Here is an 18351-nt window from a genome sequence, read left to right as displayed (position 1 = left end):
TAGGAAACTGGAACTCAAAGAGGTGAAGTGACTTTCTGAGGTCAGCCAGCTAGTTATGTGCTGGAGCTGGGATAAAGCTTTCTGTCCCTTTCCCCCTTTGCAGGATCCCTTAGCATCCCTCCCTAGGGCAGAGAGGGGCTCTCGGCAGAGCTCCTCCTGCCCAGGCCCCCCTCCCCTATGGAATCTTACTCCTTTTTCTGTGTATGCTAGGGGCTGTCAGTTCAGCCTTCCTCAGGCTGAGGCTCACGGGGTAGACCAGCTGGGCCTAAGGATGGACTAGGAGACCCTCCTCCAAGGTCCAAGGCATGCCGGCAGGTTCTGTCCTCACAGGAGCTGGGAATGGGTGGGGCTTGTCCGTAAGCCCATAAATCCTAGGAGTTTGGCTTTGCCCTTAGAGGGTAAGGGAAGGTGGCAGTGGAAGCATTTGTCTATCACGGTCCTGGATTTGAGAGCTTTGGAGGCCCTTGCCAGCACCCCTGACATCACCCCCTACAGGCATTTCCCTCTTTTGCTTCCAGGAAGTAGTGTGAAGAGGGCCACCTTGCCTCCTGTAGGTCTGGACACCTCTTACTACAGAGGTGGTGACTGAGGGCCAGAGAGAAGATACTTGTGCCAAGACACACAGTGTGTTAGTAGAGAAGAGGGACCAGAACCCCAGGGCCCTCTCCTTCACTGCCAGTATTCTTAGATATTCCCTTTCTTAGGCCCAAAACCATTGTGAAGGGGCGCCTGGGTGGTTCAGTTGGTTAAGCGTCCAACTTCAGCTCAGGTCATGATCTTACAGTGCATGGGTTTGAGCCCTGCATCGGGCTCTGTGCTGACAGCTTAGAGCCTGGAGCCTGCTTGGATTCTGTCTCCCTCTCTCTCTCTGCCCCTCCCCCCACTCACGCTCTGTCTCTGTCTCTCTCTCTCAAAAATAAACAAACATTAAAAAAAGACCATAGTGGAAACTAAACACTCATGAGCACACAAAGGAACCATATTCTAATAGTGGGATTCTGAGCACTGTACCCGCTGTTCTCTTGGGGCTTCGTGACCCTTCTGTTAGCCTCAGACGTTTCTCAGTGATAAGAGTCTGCCCATTTGTAAGTCATTTGGAAAATTTCATGGGGGGAAGTGGTCCAGAATTTGAGTGAAGTACCAGGAGGGAGGGGGGTACAGTGAGGGTCCACAGCAGCCCTTTGTATGGCTTATCTGCACTCTGTCCTATAAACCCAAGCAGGTCTGTGAGATGGACAGGACTATCTTGTTTCCCAGCTGGGGAATCTGAAGCTCAGTAAGGTAGTGATGGGCCTAGAGTTTTCCAGCCCAGTTCTTACCCACATCTGCATGATCCAAAGCCAGTGGGTTTGCACCAGTGCCCTCTGTGTACCCAGACGGTGGCATAGAAAGGAGAGAGGGAGACAGTTTCCTGCCCTCAAGAAGCTGCAGAGAGAGGAGCAAGAGCTACATTAGTGGTGTGTGCCCAGATCACAGCCTGTGTGCAGGAGCACAGGAGAGATCAGTGTAGCTGGAGCAGTAGGAAAGGTTGGGTGAACTTTAGAAGGAAGAGGGATCCAGAAAGCAGAATCCCTAAGGCTGTGTGTGTGTGTGGGGGGGGGGGGGGGGGGTCCTGTCAGGAAGGCAGCACCCAGGAGCTATCTGTGGTGCTGAACAAAACAGTCCACAGGGCTTGTCTGCTGTTCTTGCTGGTCGCTTTGGAGTGTCCCTTCTCGTGCCTGAGCCTCAGTTTGCTCTCCCAGCAAATTGGGTGCTGATATCTGCATCCTAGCCTTGTTGAGAGGATAAGGAAAGATCACGGAGCATCATGCCGAGCTTGCAGCCTGTTGTCGACACAGGCATAGGGAAGGGTGGCTTGTTTGGGGGCCTTGCCACACCCCTTAGGTGTCCATCAGCCTTTAGGCCTAAACACCTCATGTTGCAGATGGGGTAGCTGGGGACCAGAGAGAGGAAGACACTTGTGCCAGGAAACAGTGTGTTAGTGGAGGAAGGGGCCGTACTCAGGGTCCTATCTCTTAACGCCATTGTTCCTAGATGGCGCCTCTCCCAGGCTTAGAAGCCTTGTGGAAACTGAACACCTTTGAGAACTCACAGGAATAATGCTCTAACAGTGGGAGTCCAGGCACTGTGACAACTGTTCTCTTGGGCCTTCCTGATCCCCTCCCTCCAAGTAGCCTCAGCCCACAGGTGACCATGTCATAGCTCTGGGTTGAGCTTTCATCTCCCTTTAACCACATCCTTACCCACCCCCTTGCCCAGGGCCAAGCAAAGGTTCTTCCCAAGCCCTGTTGGCAGCATGAGGCCTCCTGCCTGGCCCATCTCACCAGGGAGATGGGATGCTTTCGGGCAGAGGTGGGTGGGGCAGAGAGCCACTGAAAGTGAAAGGAGAGACCTCTCTCACCCCTCCTGCCTCATCTTCTCAAACTGCCCCACCAGCCCTGGGTGTGGGACACCTTGCTGTCACCAGGAGGGGTTTCAGGACGAGTTCGCCCCTGAAGACCCCTCCTGCGCCTACTGATTATGCTTGACATGTCCTCCACCTTCAGCCCCGTGAGCCCTTTGGGCCTTTGGTGTCTCCTGGTCCATTAGAAACATACAGTCCTAGGTGTGAGTTCCAGCTCAGCCATTCCCATCTGTGACCTTAGGCAAGGGTCATTACCCCCCGGAGCCTGTTTCCTCATTCGTTGGGAACAATATACCTACCACCCAGTGTTGTTGTGCGCTTCCAGCACGGACACACAGCGACCACCACTGCTGCTGTCCTCCTTCTCTTCCCTCTTCCTCCACCCCTGCCTGCTTAAAGCCTGAGAACTTCTGGAACCTGGTCTGTGGGTGAGGTTGGTCCTGGGAAGATAGGAAGGGGGAAGCTGCGGGTATAGACTACACTCAGCACCAACATTTTAAATGCTGTGAGGGCCAAACTGAGCTGCCACCACAGACACTAGTTAGTCTCTGACCTTGCTGCCTCTGACCTGGCTCTGAAAGTTTCCCTCCTGCGGCCCCCACCCCCATTTCATTTGCCCAGGCTCAGGAGGGCCACATAGAGTGATGCTGAAAACACTAGGCAACTCGCAGACCTCGGCCACCAGCGACACCCACCTTGTCTGCCACCCAATTCCAAGACCACAGTCAACCCTCCACAAGCCAGTCCAGCCAAAGGGAGTCGGGGGTGGGGGGTGGGGTGGGGAGGCTCAGCCTCATCTCTACCTCAATCTCTCTGGGAACCAAGTGCTCACACAGAGCCCAGCACAGAATTAGTGCCCCAAATGCTTTACCTATTATTATTGTTAGTAGTAAGAGGAGGAGGAGGATAGCAGTCCCATTTCACAGAAGAGCAAGGTGAGGCCCAGAACAGTTGAAAAGCCACCACCTCTGTGAAGCCTTCCAGGCTCTGCCCCTTCTCCCAGAAGTGGCTCCTCCTTCTTTTTGACTTATTTCAGTTGCTTTCCACTGCTCTAGCTTGGGCAGGGCCAGGCACACAGTGGGTGGATTCTGAGGTGGGGAAGGGGTAGGTTGGAGGAGCAGCTCACAAGGCTGTGGGTGCTGTCAGGGGGCCTGCAGCCAGGAGGCCCATCTGCCCAGGGACGTGCACCCCACCCCCAGCTCTAATTCCCCTCCGCTGGCTTCCCTGCCCGCTTGCCTAATTGTTGAGGAGTCCTACTGTGTGTGGTGAGACCAGGGCCTCTGCTGCATCTGCATGCTGGCTTCCTAGGGCATCTGTCGGGTCCTCCTACAATGTCTGTCTTCCTCTCAGCCCCTTCCCCTGTGGGCAGAATTCTGATCACCTCACATCACTACCAGCTGGTTAGCGGTTAAACTCAGTAAAAGTTAATTGAGCAAAAGTATGTGCAAGGCACTGGGGATGCTGTGAGGACTGGACTCCAAGGGGCCCCGCCACCAGGGAGGGGTGGGGGACAATCGTCTGTGTGCACCTACCGGGCACTGGGCAGTGCTTTCCCCACCTGACCACCTGAGAGGTGGGGGCTGCCCGGGGCTCACTGATGAGGAGAGTAGGGCCCCGGGGAAGTGAGGAACCTACTGGCAAATGCTTGGCTTTGAGGCCTGCAGTAGGACTGGGAACCAGGGGGAAGGAGCCACTCCTATGCTGACCCAGGTGGCTCCCAGGCAGTTAGGTTGCTTCTGGCTTTTCCAGACACATGGCTGGGCCCTTGGGAGCCCACACTCTGAGGAGATCTCAGGGCAGCCTGAGGCCACTGCATGGGGCACCTGCTAGGGCAGTCATGGGGCCTGCTCTTCCCTGCTGGGGCTCCCTGCCCTCTTAAAGCTCCACCCTGCCCCCTCCCCTCTCCTTGAGGCCACCTCAGAGGGCCCAACCTAGCTCTTGGTCCTCCTGATGTGCCCACCCTGACCCTTCTTACCCTCTGGCCCTGCCTGTGTGCCCCTTCCTCCTTCAGGTGGGCCTGAGGGCCCTGCCATTCCCTATTTGTGCCCCTCCTGCCCTTTCTAGCCTCCTGCCCACAGAGAAGATCAGTCCCCTCCACCATAAACTTGCCTCTCTTCACTTAATACTTTCTCTCTGGCTTCCCACCACGTCTTGGAAGAAGAGATGCTTCCATTCCAGACCAAGGCTCATTCCTGCCCCAGCCCGCAACCAGCCTTTCCTCTCCATAGCTCCTATCTGGCTTTGCCCCCGTGTATTCCCCAATTCTGGTGGATATCTGGGTTCCCCAAGCCAGTGGCCATTCCCAGTCGGCCCCGCCGTCTCTTGGACTGTAGCAGAAGCCCTACACCACCTCTCACTCCTGGAGACTGGCAGCAGCCCTGGACTTGCACCCGCCCCATGTGGCCGTGGAACTTCCTGGGCAGCACTAGTGGGTCTCAGGTTCCCATTCTCTTGAGTAGGTCAGAGCAATGCCTGGAACATAGTGGGTGCTGAACAATTCTTGTTGAATTAGTGAACTAAGTAACTAATCCCTGGCTCATCCGACTCACCTGAATGTTGTGTGATCAGAGCAACTACCGGATTTAAAAGGGCTTTGCAAAGGTTGACAGTGTTGTTTGGGCATGAGCATCCGTCATGCTCTGTGGGGTATTGCTGCTGTCTTACCAGTGGTATAACCACTGCCTTCACTCTGCAGATTCGGCCTCCCTAATACCTCTTGCATCCTCCCCCTCCTCTCCATTCCTTTGCCTGCCTCAGGACCCACCTTCTCTCCCTTGGTCACTGTCTCAGTTCTAACTTTTCATTGCTTCCTCTCTTCCCTGGTGTAATCCATCCTCTACCCAGGTGGAAGCTGGAGTGATGTTTCTGAAGCACAAATTGGGCCCTGTCACTCCCCACGTAAGACCCTTCAAGCTGCCCATGACTCTTGGGATAAGAGCTAAACCCCTGTGTCGTGCATACAAAACCCTCCCCCGGAGGAGAGGAGCTGTCTCCCTCTCCACTCATCATTCATGCCCCTGGCCATTGGCACAGGCTGCTCCTCTGCCTGCAAGACCCTTCCCCACTGCTTCCAAACCCAGTTCCTTTTCCTTCAAGGCCCTTCTCAAAGACCCTTCCCCTGGAAGCCTTCCTTCCTTGAACCCCAGCTCTGGATTGGAGGCTCCCCTAGCCTGTTCCCCCCAGCAACTCGGGCTCTTAGTCTCACACAGTCCCTGAGTCACTGTCTCTTATCTCCCTGTGGGCTCCCTCTACCCACTTGTCCCATTAGACTGTGAGCTCCCTGATACAGGACGTTGAGAATTTTTGTACTTGAGTTCACAGAAAGTATTAGCATTTGCTGAATGAATGAATCAATGAATGAATCAGTGAATCAATCAGTCAATGAATAAGTTGCTCCCCCCCCTTGCTGTGGAGACTCTCGGCTGGACCTTTGCGTCTGCGGTGGGAAGTGGGCAGTACAGCAGCCTCTACCTGCCCTAAGGGTGGCCTTCCTTTCTGATGTCTCACTGGGCTGTAGTCTCTTGTCCTGGAATCGCCCTCAGGATGGCCTTCCTGGCCCAGCCATGTGCCTCGCAACAGCGGTAGCTGTATCTGCAGTGGGGGGTCCTTAACTGTCCCAGGAGTTTACTATAGACTGATTGGCATTGGGATCCTGAGGAGCTAGGGTCTGCAGGATCTCCCCACCTGGCTCTCAGCCCTATTCCCTGGTCCCCACCCAGCTAGAGCAGTTTGACCCTTGTCTCCCCTCCCTGCCCCTCCCCCGTCAGCCCTGCCCCTCTTGACCCCGAAGACTCTTCCTGGCCTGAGCCTCCAGCACGTGAGCACTGTACAGGGAACCCAGCACTGAGTCCTACTTCTGTGCTGCTCTGAGCTGGTCCCAGCCCTGACAGTCCCGCAGATGGTCTGGCCACCACTTTGCTCTCACAGACTCATGTCCTGGGATTTCTGGTTTGCTGGCTTGGCTTCCCTGGTGCTGACTGCCTTCCCATGAGTGTCACCTTGCTATGGATCCAGCCCTGGCTGCCCAGACTGCAAATCGAGCCAGAGTCCTAGGTTCCCTGTCCTAGAAGGGGGCTTGGGGAAGATGGGAAGGAGGAAATGTTGTCCTGTTTGGAGGGAACCCCTAAGACTGCTGTGTGCATGTGGATGCAACCACCAGAAACTGGGAGGGCCCAGAAGGTGGGTTTCTGGCTCTAGGAGATACTCGTGAGTGGGGTTCCTGGAGGGAGTGTTTCCTGGAGGAGGTGCTGGTGCCCAGTGGGGGCCAGTGAGGATGTGGGGGAGGTGACTTGGAGGGGGAGGTCCTCACCAGTGGGTAGAACAGCGTGAGTGAAATTGTCCTGGGTGCCTACTCTGCTGGGCTCTGTGCCAGCTTTGTACCCTGCCCTGTACAGCCTTCGGGTGACTATTATTAGCTCCATCTACAAGATGGGGAAATAGAAGTTCAAAGAGGCTCAGGGACTCCCCCAGGGTGACCTGCTGTCACCAAGGCATTGTCAGGCCTCTACCCCAGGTCTGGCATCTTTTCAGGCTCCTAAGTGGAGGGAGTGAGGGAGAGTCTGAGGAAGAGGGGGAGGGAGGCTGGCGCCCGCCAGAAGCGTCAAACAGCTGCTGACTGTGACTTTCCGGGGAGGGGGTGTGGATGGGGGGTGGCTTTCTGAGTTGGTCCTGTTCCTCCCTCCCTCCCCCTCCCGTGGGAGAACCCTCACGATGAGAGAGGTTCCCGCCGCGCCCCCTCCCTGGAGAGGCCGGCAGTTTGCCTTTTCAGAGGATAATTCCCCATTATACAGAGATATTTAGCCTAATAGAAGCCGACAGATCATTCAGGGCAGTAATGTACTCCCGGCTTCAAGCGTTTAGTTTCCTCGGCCTGAACTCTCAGATTAAAGGCTCCTTGCTCGTGCCCGCCCCACAACGATGCCTGTGACCTTGACTGCAGTGATGGGGTAGGTTTCTCCCTCCCTCTTTCCCTCCTCCTTCTTTGCTGGCTTCCTCCTCCCTCCCTCTCTCTCTCTTTCTTGGGGAAAAAAAAAAGGTATTTTCCTTCTTAAATATTCAGTCGAGAGGCTGTTGCTTAAACCCTGCATGCTCTGGGGACAGGCAGATTGTGCTCGACTGCCAGCGGGGCACGGGAACACCTGGCTGGCCCAGAACACTCGCTCAGCCACATGGGGCCAGCGGGTGTGCTGAGCCTGGTGGGCAGTCTGGATGCTGGACCCTGTAGCTGGGCGTGGGCCCATGGAAGCCGGGCAGATGGTCTTCCCCGGGCTACGACTTCTCCCCTTCCCCCTCTGCCCACCCCCTGCCCTTGGCCCTGGGCTGGCTCCCAGGGGCCTGGCCCAGTACCCTCAGTGAATGGGAGACTCCTAGGGCAGGAGGTTTCATCTGATCCTCGGGCCTGGACATCCGGGGAGGGATCTAGGGAACACTAGTGGCTGGATTTGAGGGGCAGATGGCAGCAGAAGTGGCGCCTGACGGCCGTTCATTGATCAAGAGGGTGGCTTCCGGAGCTGTCTCATTCTGGCCCCCGCAGGATCCACTTGTCAATTCATCCATCCAGGCTGCCCTCTGTCTTTCCTTTGTCTTACCTTCTCACCCCTCTCTCTGCTGCCCCTGCCCCCCTGTCATCTGCTCACCAGGCTGCCTTTTTGAGCTGCCTTGTGCTTCTGTACAGGCAGCAGGGGGCATGTGAAAGCACCAGGTATCTGGATTCAAGCTGGTCCCGGGTTCAAACCCGGACTCCAGGACTTACGAGCTGTTTCTGTTCTATTTAATATTTTGAACTGGGACAAGTTCCTTAATCTCTCTGAAGCTTCATTCTCTCACCTGTAAAGTAAGAGCATCCTGAGGGCTCAGGGCGTGATGTGGCAAGGAGTGGCACTAGGTCTGGCAGCCCTCCCGGGCCCCTCCCCCAGATGCTTCGGCCTCTCCTACCCAGATGCCCTCTGTCCCTCTCTCTGTCCCTCTTGGCTAGAAAAAGGGAAGGTGGTCAGGAGGGGTGCCTGGCAAGGCGGGCTCTGGTTCTCCCACTCACAAGCTGCCTGTGTAAGTATGAAGGGAAGAATGAGGCCGAGTTGGAGGGACCTTTCATGAGTTTATTTTCTGGGCAAAGCCTAGTGTATGGGCACAGGTCTGATTTGAAGGAATCAACTTAAGGGGCTGTGGCTGGACTGCCAGGGGAAGACAGGGGAGGATGTAGGAGCAGGGGCCTGTGTAGCCTGGGAGGAGTAGCCATCTGGGCTGGGACTCCCCTCCCAGGTTGCCCAGGGATGGGCAGAAAGAACCTGCAGCCACCAGGGATGAGGAGTGTTGGCAGCTGGATGAAACCCCAGGTGGAGGAGAAATTTCTGCACTTTCTGGAGCAGGGGTGGTGGGATGACCACTGGGGGTGAAGGAGGGGAAGTCCCTCTTAGGTGTTTGAACACAGAGGGAATCTGGGGCTGATGTGCTATGGGAACTTGGGCTGGTCCCGTTTCTTCTCTGGGCCTCAATTTCCTCCTCCTATAAATGAGGCTGATCATCCTGTCCTGTGTGCCTCATGGGATGGGCAGAAGATCCAGTTAGAGAATATATGGGCATGTTCAGTGATCTATAATGTAGTACTAATGATAACTATCATTCTGGTGATTACCTTGCTTTCTTTCCACTCTGTGTGACACCCACTTTGATCCACGCAATCTAGCCCTGATTCATATGCTGATAGAATTAAACATGGCTGAAAGCAACCTCTCCATTTAGTGCGAAATCTCCACCCAACATACATGGTCCCCAGACCTCCACTTGCATGCCCCCAGGGACAGGGAGCTCACTGCTCCTCATGATGGGCAAAAGACTGTCTCCCTAGAATCTTTTTTTCACTGGGCTCAGTTCTGCTCTCTGGGCACATAAATGCTAAGTGTCTTTGTCAGAGACTTAGAGTCCTGACCAGGCCCTTGAGGCTTCCCCAGGGAACCTGGGTTCCAGGCCCACCTCTTCCTGTCAAGGCCCCAGTGAGCAGATTTCACATTATCAAAGACCTTCTATATGGGTACATAGATGCCTGGGCGTGGCGTTCTGGAAGTAACTGCACTGTGCACTGTCTCCAGAGCTGAAGCAATGGGCTCACCCAGCCTCTATGTCTCCTGGCCACCAGGCTCCATGGAGTCCACGACTAGAGTCCTTGGCCACTCTCTATAGTAGTGGTTCTTGGAGCTCCTCACAGAGTTTACCCCAGGTTCTGGTAACTCTCTCTTATATACTGTTGTCTATTCCTAGGGCACATGGAAGGCTTTGAATAAGAGACCCCGCCTCCCTAATTGACCCCTCTTAGGCTGGACCTACCTTCAAGGCTCCATTCTAGTCTCTGCCAGAGAAGTTGTTCCAGGCAGGGCCAAGGACCAGCCCTGCTAGTGCCAGTGAGAAGCCTCCCCAGGAGCCAGTGTGACCTACTTTCCCACACTCCTGGATGTGGTTATTTAGCTAACCACTGAGTGACCCAGCCCATGGCTTTTTGCCTCCTCCACAAGGATGTCATGAGGGCCTTGCTCATGGCTGGCTGGAATGCATTTCATCCTTTCAAACAGCTAAGAGAGGACATGCAGTTATCCTGCGAGATTCTGTGGATAACTGAAGTCAAACTTGCCATTGTCTTTCCTGTGTTCTGTGTAGCACTTCTAGAATTTCTATTAGAATGGATGTGAAGCCTACTGGTCTGAGCCCAAATTGGCTCTTTTAGCCACCCCCTCTTTTTTTTTTATTTTTTTAAGTTTATTTATTTATTTTGAGAGAGAGAGAGAGAGGCAGAGAGAGGGAGAGACAAAATCTGAAGCAGGCTCTGTGTTGTCAGCGCAGAGCCCGACATGGGGCTCGAACTCACAAACTGTGAGATCATGACCTGAGCCGAGATCAAGAGTTGGATGCTTAACTGACTGAGCCACCCAGGTGCCCCCAGCCCCCCTTTTAAAACAAAAGGGGAAGGATGCTAATATTTATAAATGCCAGTTCTTGACATATATCATTTCACTGACTCTTCATCACAGCCTTGTGTGGGAGGATTGTGGTTGCCTCTCAGAAGAGGAGGGAGCTGAGCCTTGGGAAGAGGCAGAACTTACTCAGGGTCCTGCAGCTAGCAAGAGGCAGAGCTAAGGCTCCAAAGCCTGATTTTCCCCAGCCTCTGTGCTCACAGGCCCAGCCAGCTGAAGGTCTGCTCTGGGCCAGCCACCCGCCTCTCTTGTCCTGCCCGAACCTGTCTTCTTTCTTGGACAGTCTTGTCAGCCTGGGGGTGGGACCCTATCTCTGCTCCTCCCACAGACCACACACAGGACCAGGGAACAGAGCAGGGGCTCTGGCAGAAAGATGCAGAAAGATGTGAGGCTCAGTATGGGCGGGGGGGGGGAGGGCAGTTTTCATGGCCCTTGCTCATCTGCTGTGTCAGTTTCTAATGGTTTAAGTTTTACTGGGGGGGTGGTTGTAAAAGCAGGACGTGTGTGTGGTAGAAGATAGGAGTCATCCTTGATTCCTTTCCTTGCCCACTCCCTCACATCCAGCCATCTGTGGAGGGGCTCTGCTACAGCACGCACTCCGAATCTGTTGAGTCCGCCCTCAGCTGGCCCAGGCGCCACGTGACCGGCAGCTGTGACAGCCAGCCCACTGGGTCCTTGCTCTCCTGCCCGCGCCTTTAAACCCAGTCTCCACTCAGCAGCCCCAGGGAACTTTTCACAATGAAGGAAAAGTCGCAGCCTTTTCATCACACTGGAGGGGAAGCTGAAAGCCCTTACCTCCGTCCCGAGGGCCCAGCCTCCCTCTGCTTCATTCCTCACAGTTGCCCACACTCTGCCCACCTCATGCCAGGCCCCTGGCCTGCCTGCTGCTCCTCAGAAACACCGGGCTCCTGCCCACCTCTGCTCCCCTCCTCCTCCTGCCTAAGGAGAGACGGATTTCTTATCCTGTAGGATATGAATATATGAATTCAGGTCTGACGTCTGCACAAAGACCTTCCCCCGACCCACCAGCTGGAGTAACCCCTAGTCCCACCCCAGGACCTCTCTCACACTACTTGGTTTGATGATCTTATTTGGACTTGTTGCTCTTTGCAATGAACTTGCTCATTTATTTGCTTATCATCTGTACCCCCATCCCCTTGAGAGTGTCAAACTTGTCTGTTTTGTACCCCCACTCAATCCTCAGGACCAGCACTCACCGCCCCCTCCTGTTCTGCCTATTGTACACCTAGAATATAGTAAGTGCTCAGTAAGTATTTGGAGAAAAAAATGAAAAATAACAGAAACATGGCAAGGAGAAATAGATTACACAATTGTGGATATAGGAGCAGTTAATAATGTCATGTGTGTGTGTGTGTGAGTGCGTGAGTGAGTGTGTGTTTGTGTGTGTGTGTGTGTGTGTGTGTGTGTGTGGCTTGGAATCATCTGCTCTTTTAATGAGAGGGCTGGGCCTGAGCCTGAATCACTACATGCATGTGCATACTGGTCACGCACACACAGACACACAAGACACACACACACGCATGTGCACACGTATGTTTCCCTGTTGGGTAGCAGCGTAATCTCTGGTGAGGTGTTTCACCTTTTAGGCCTCAGTTGCTCCACCTGTGGAATGGGGCTTCTGGGGCTGGAGGTGGAGGCCTGGATGTCATGGCCTCTGGATGTCAGCCCTTGCCTGTGGAGGGACACCATGGGCAGTGTGCCCGCTGGCCTGCCGGGCTGTACTGAGCAGGCTGGGAGGTGTTTAGATAAGTCCGCTTGTCACAGGGCTGCTTCCCGTTGACCTCTGAGGTGAGGATCTCGCCCAGGCAGGAGGGAGTGGGGGGGGGGGGCGGCAGGAAGTGGGCACAGAGGCCTGAAGACGTGAGCTTTGCTGCTAGAAGGTGGATTGCGTTCACAGTTGAGGTCTCTTGGATGCACCAGTAGCTTGACCTTGATGTGTTTTCATTTTTGTGTGCGTGCTTGCGTTTTAAAAAATATTTCAATACATTAATTTTATTTCTTGAAACTTTTTCTTGCAATTGCCACAGAAAGAATTTTTATGAAATTTAAAAGGGAAAAAAACCACGCACACACCTGTATTTTCACCAACCCAGGACAACAACTGTCCCCTGCCTGCCTCCTTGCCCTTTTGCTGTGAAGACAATACTGGGACCTTGCAGAACATGTTGGTGGGGGGGGGGGGGTAGAAGGGGCTCTTGACCTTAGACAAGTTACTTCATCTCTCTCTATAGGCCTTAGTTTCCTCATCCAAAAAAAGGTAATGCATCATAATTGTGCCCTCTTACAGTTCTTATGCAGATTACATGAGTCAACATTTATAAAGCACTTAGAAAGGTGCCTGGCACTTAGTATGTGTTTGTTAAATAAAAGGAGTAAATAAATAGAAAGGAAGGGACACTCATAATGCTGCCATCATGGCACGAAGAGGCAGCTGTGGAAGTTTGTCCTTAGGGTCAGAAATCAAGAGCTCAAGCCCTGACTCTGCCCTTAGTCCCCCATGTAACCAGGAGCACATATGGCTTCTTTAAGATTCAGCTCCTCTGTCTGTAAAATGGGTATGTAATCTGCACCCCATGATGCTGCTGCGCAGGGTGAGGGGTAACGGGTGCACATGGGCTCAGTGAGCACAGGGCCCCTGCACAGCACTGCAACCCAGTCCCCACCTTCATCCGTCTTCTCAGTTTTCTTGCTCAATATTGTTATAGCTCCGTGTTGCTACCAGCCTCCGTGTTTATCATTTTTAATGGCTGTGTGATATTCCATTGAGCAGAGGTGTCACAACGCACTTTGTCATCTCTATTGTGGGATGTTTAGGCAGCTTCCAGTATCTTGCTGCTATAAATAACCTTTCCGTGAACATCTCTGTGGCTGGAGCACTTCCCCTCTGATGGATGATTTCCCCAGGCAACTTCAGTGACATTCATTGAGGCTGCTTTATCGGGAGGGCTGAGGGGCGGGCAGTGGGACTAGGAGCTGGGGGAACAAGGTTCTGGTTTTTCCTTTGTCTGTCTGCCACTCTCTCACACACTCTCTCTGTATGACCTTGAGCAAATCCCTTCCTTTCTCTGGACCTCAGTTTTCTTCAAGTGTTGTGGCCAGGGACTGAGAGAGGCTTGGTCCAGAGCTGTGCTGTCCCCTGTGGCAGCCACTAGCCATCTGTGGCTATTTTTATTTAAATATAAATTAATTAAGGGGCACCTGGGTGGCTCAGTCAGTTAGGCGTCCAGCTCTTGATTTTGGCTCAGGTCGTGATCTCACAGTTCATGAGTTCGGGCCCCATGACAGGCTCCATGCTGTCAGCACAGAGCCTGCTTGGAATTCTCTCTCTCTCTCCCTCTCCCTCTGTTCCTCCCTGGCTCGCGCGTGCTCGTGCTCTCTCCCCCTTTCTCTCTCTTTCTCAAAATAAATAAAAAATAAACCTAAATAAATAAATACATACATACATACATACATAAATAAATAAATATTAATTAAATAAACTTTAAAAACCAGTTTCTTAGTTAGCCACACTGTGCATGTTTCAGAACCCTGTTGTCGCTGCCGGTGGCTACCACATTGGGCAGCACAGGTATAGAACATGCCCATCATTGCGGGAAGCTCTGCAGGACTGTGCCAGTCATCATGCCTTCTTCTGGAACTAAGAAGAGGGCAAACAGCCCTTAGCTCAGAGGACTCATTAAGGACCTAGCAAGACTTAGTGGCTTTCCACAGGCCAGGGCCTCTGGTAGTGTCCAGAGTCTGAAATATCCATGTCCTGTGTCTTTCTCCAAGAGAGAAGCTGGGCAAGAATATGGGCCCAAGAGAGGTGGCCCCAGCAGGGGACAGTGCCCAAGGGAGGCTGGCATGAAGACAGAGTAGGTGGTCTCCTGATTTCTCAGCCGGGAGGGCAGCTGGAGGACAGGTGCCACAGCTCTCTGCGCTGTCCTCTCTGGATTCTTTTAGAAGTCTGGCCTAGAGAGCAAAGATTGCTGCCTCACTCATCTTGCCCTGCGCTGGCTGCCTGGGGCCCTAAGCCCGGTTCTGGGCACTTGCTGGGAGAGGAGCTGTGAGAAGCCAGCCCACGGCACCAGGAAGAAGCTGCTTCCCTCCCCACCACCACTTGACATGCCCGCTCTGGCCACACCTGCCCCCTCCTCTCCCCTTCCACCTTCTGCAGTTGCTTTTCTGCAGCCTGGAGGTAGCACGAGGGCGGGGGAGAGGTACCCAGGGCAGGGGAATAGAGGAAGTAAGCGGAGAGAAACTTGGCTGGCTTTGGTCTCGCCTTTGCCGAAGCGTGGCTGCCTTCTGCCCTGCCCCCGTGCCCAATGCTCCTCTGTCCCCATATGAACCCTACTGCTCACTCTGGTTTCTCCTGTTTTCCAGGGATCCCATGGCCATGTCCTGGCTGCCTTGAGTCTGTGAGGCCACACAGCCTCCCACCTGCATCTCCAGGGCTCTGTCCCTATCCAGCCCCGGGACCAGCTTCCGAGTCTACTCCTCACCCCAGCCCGGGGACGCCTCAAGCTTCAGGACTCAGTGGGGCACAGTAGCAGTCACGGTAGGTGGCGACCCCACTCTGCTCTCTCTTGGCTCCTGGGAATACTTAGCTGAGCCTTCTTGGTCTCTGGAATAGGAAGGATACCTTTCTGAACACCGTATCTGTCACCGTATCCCTTTGGTTGCACATCGCAAAAAAACTTATTTCAATAAAATACAAGTATCAGCTCATGTAACTGAAGTATCCAGAGGTAGATGGGGCTTCTGGCAGGGCTTCATCCAGCGGTTCAGTGTGGCCAGGACCTGTTTTCTGTCTGCATTTCTCTGCTCCCTCTTCCTTGGTGGTGGCTCCACCTCTATGAGCATTTCACATGACATGGTCACAGGATGTCTGCCAACGGCTTCTGGGGCAGTATGCTTCCAGGTTTAAATCTGGGGTCACGGGTGGAGACAACATCTGCTTTCTTGATAGAACAAATAAAAGCCCTGGGGTTGATCTCTTGGGCCCTATTGGCAGGATTTGGATCATCCTGACCCCTTTAGCTGGGTCCACAGGTCTTGGAAACTTAAAGGGACTGGGGGTCAGGGTCTGTCCTTCCCCAACCATGTGACCAGGAATGAGGACAGGGTGTTTCCCCAAAGGAAGCTTGGGGTCCTGCTGGTAGAAGGAGTTGCCCCCAACTGAGGGGGGCAAATAACAAATGATCGGTGGAGTCTCCCCAGCTTGGACAGCTTAAAGTCAGTCCCAGATAGATACAGGTATGCCGTGGGTCCTTGGGCAGATCCCTATGCCTCTCTGAGCCTCAGTTGCCTTATCTGACGATGAACCTCACCTGGCAGGGGTGCTATGAGAACTACCTGAAACGATGTGTGGGAAGCACTGGTGTCTATAGCAGGTGCTCAGTAAATCCTTTTCTGTGCCCCTTCCCTTTCTCTCCTGGGGAGTTTGGAACATCCTGTTTCCTTCAAACTTGGAAGGAGCTGCATAGGAGGTATTGTCAGGATCCCTAGAAGCAAAGTCTGAGACAAGGATTTGTGAACATGAGGTTCACTGAGGGTGGGCTTTTGGGAAAAGGGAGGAAGAGAAGAAGTTGGGGCAGGTATGAGAGCCCCATGAGTGAGGTCGTGGCCTTGGGCTGGTCCAGGGGGCCCTGGTGTAGAGTTGACACCACAGAATTGTCCCCTAGACAAAGTGGCCAGGCTTTTGTACCCCTGTATCAGTCACTGACTGTGGGCCATGCCTGCGGTGCCTGTGGGTGGCCCCCATTTGCAGAGGGCAATTCTCTGGAGAAGGGGGTGCGGTGAACTGAGGAGGGGCTCTGGGAAGGCACCACTTAGTACAGGAAGGCAGGATCCGTGTCCCTGGCCTGGCCAGTCCTAGAGGAGCCCTGCTCTGCTGCCTCCGCTGGCTTTTGCTCCTCTGGCCCCAGACAGCAATGCCAGTCCCTTCCACTCGCCTTTCAAGAATCTTTTTCCACCCCAGGCCTCCGTGTCCTCCCTGTGCCCCCTGCCTCTTCCCTAATCATTCTTCTTTCCTCCCTTCAACTTTAGTCAGTCATGCAGTTCCCCCACCTACTATGCCCTTCCTTGCTTTCTACCCCATCCTCTTTTTCAGGCCTGTGTGGGTCCCTCCGTCTCTGCTCACTGCTCCAGCCAATGTTTATCTCCTTTAGTCCTTCCTCCAGCTCCACCCTTTTTACAGATGGAAAGGCCAAGGCCCAGTGTGTACTTCCTCACGAATACTTTGTGGGTTCCTACAGCAGTGCCAGAGTGTGTTGCTCTCTTTGCCTTGGCCACTAGGAAGCTCATAGCTGGTTTGTGGCCCATTTCTGAGAAGTGCTGAGGATGCTGGCATACATACGGTTGCTCAGTCGCCTTCCCTCTGACTTCTCTCTCATTTTCTCCTTTTTCTGATTTCTTTTCTTATTTTTCAGCTTGTGCTTTCTCGGCAGCCTCAAACTCTTTTAGAAGGTGGTGGGGTATAAAAAACCAAGAGTGGCCTTGGTTAAAACATTCAGCCAAATACTAGGCTTTCCCCTTCCTAAGGGTAGCTGGGGTGGGAGAGTCTCCCTCAGGCCTAGGGCTGAGCCTGTCCCCAAGGAGACACCAAAGCCTGACCACGGTAGCCCCGGCATAGCACCCATCCTGCCCTCCGTGGGTCGGGAATGACATTGTTCTGCTTCCTACCCTTTTCCCTCCCCCCTTTTCATCTTATCAGAAGCTAATGAAAGAGGCTGGGAAACCCAATCCTCTGGTAATTAAATTTACTTAACGGGTATTCAAGTGGAGTAATGAGAAGTTTAATGCAGTGATTAGATTTTTCTTTAATTAATTAAAATGAGAACCATGTGTCTTGTCAGCAAACCAACTTGACCCTCTGCTTGAAGAGTAGCAGCCAGGGATGGTGGGGGGCTTGGCTGCGTGGCTGGGGGCTGCAGGGTGGATGCAGGCCCCTGCCCTGACACCATAGTTCCTGGAAGTGAGCCTAGCTCTGATGTCCACCCAGGGCCGTCTCTGACCCCGCTCCCATTTCTGAGCCCTGCGAGTGCCAGGACCGGGTAGGCCCCGAGTCTCCCAGGGCCGAGGGATCCAACAGTCCCCACACTCAGGCAGCTGAAAGTGGACCCGGAATGGAGGTTTCAGAGGGGGGTCGGCAAGCGTGGCTTAAAGCAAAGAGCACAGAGGAGGGATTTCAGGCACTGCGACAGATGGAGGCATTTTGGGATCACATTTCAATTCACGGGCCAGTGGACACCTTCACCTGCGTGTTGTCAGACCTGGGTTTACCTCCGTTGGCTTTATCAGGGCTAATGGAGTGAGGGCAGTGGGGTGGATAATCGAGAAATCTGAGATAACCCACAAAACACTTCTCCTTGACTTGGGAATGCAGTGATGCCAGAAGGCTGACCATCCTTGCTGTGTTTCTGAAGGCCAGTTAGGAATGCAAGGAAGTACTCCCCCCACACCGGCCCCTGAGCTGCCTCTGCAGGGGTCAGGTGGTGGCTCGGGTAATGGGAATATGAGAATCCCGGCATAGCTGTCTGGAATGGAGCACAGAACGGTCCTCGCCAGGGTAGAGGGTGGGCATAATGAGGACTGAGAAGACAGGTTGCAGCTCCCCAGGGGCAGAATATGTTGTTTTCAAGCAGTGGGTAAGGCTAGGGGGAGTCCTGAGCCCTTCATGGTGGAGAGGCAGAGAACTTCCTTTATTGAGCCTTGACCCTACACCCACACTGAACCTTGATCCTGGGCAGACTGAACCTTGATCCCAGTCCTAGACTGAACCCTGATCCCAGCCCCACACTTAGCCCAGCATTGTCACGCATATGCCAGCTGAGTAACAGGTGCTGGGGTGGGAGGGGTGAGGGGCCCTATTTGTCCATCCTCACTGCCAGCTCTCCTGCCTGTGGGCAGGACTCCTGTGCCAGGCCCCTCACTAGTCCCTGGAATGGCCAAGATGAGTCAGACATGGTCCCTGCCCACAGGGCC

The 18351-nt window shown here is 53.9% G+C and overlaps 1 protein-coding gene across 4 annotated transcripts in view; it reads left to right on the top strand.

The window, feature by feature from the left end:
* Window positions 1-18351, top strand: part of LINGO1 (leucine rich repeat and Ig domain containing 1) — a 194611-nt gene that overhangs the window by 104068 nt on the left and 72192 nt on the right. For 3 of the 4 annotated variants that reach the window (XM_053223709.1, XM_053223707.1, XM_053223708.1), the window contains one exon: window positions 14749-14923. The gene's annotated coding sequence lies outside the window, so the exon portion shown is untranslated. Of the gene's footprint in view, window positions 1-7191; window positions 7351-14748; window positions 14924-18351 lie in introns of those variants that run through there. The other variant, XM_027067825.2, reaches the window with a different exon arrangement.

Source organism: Acinonyx jubatus, chromosome B3 (assembly GCF_027475565.1).
Source record: "Acinonyx jubatus isolate Ajub_Pintada_27869175 chromosome B3, VMU_Ajub_asm_v1.0, whole genome shotgun sequence".
In the NCBI taxonomy this organism is placed as follows: domain Eukaryota; kingdom Metazoa; phylum Chordata; class Mammalia; order Carnivora; family Felidae; genus Acinonyx; species Acinonyx jubatus.
This window is presented reverse-complemented; position numbering and strand designations above follow the sequence as displayed.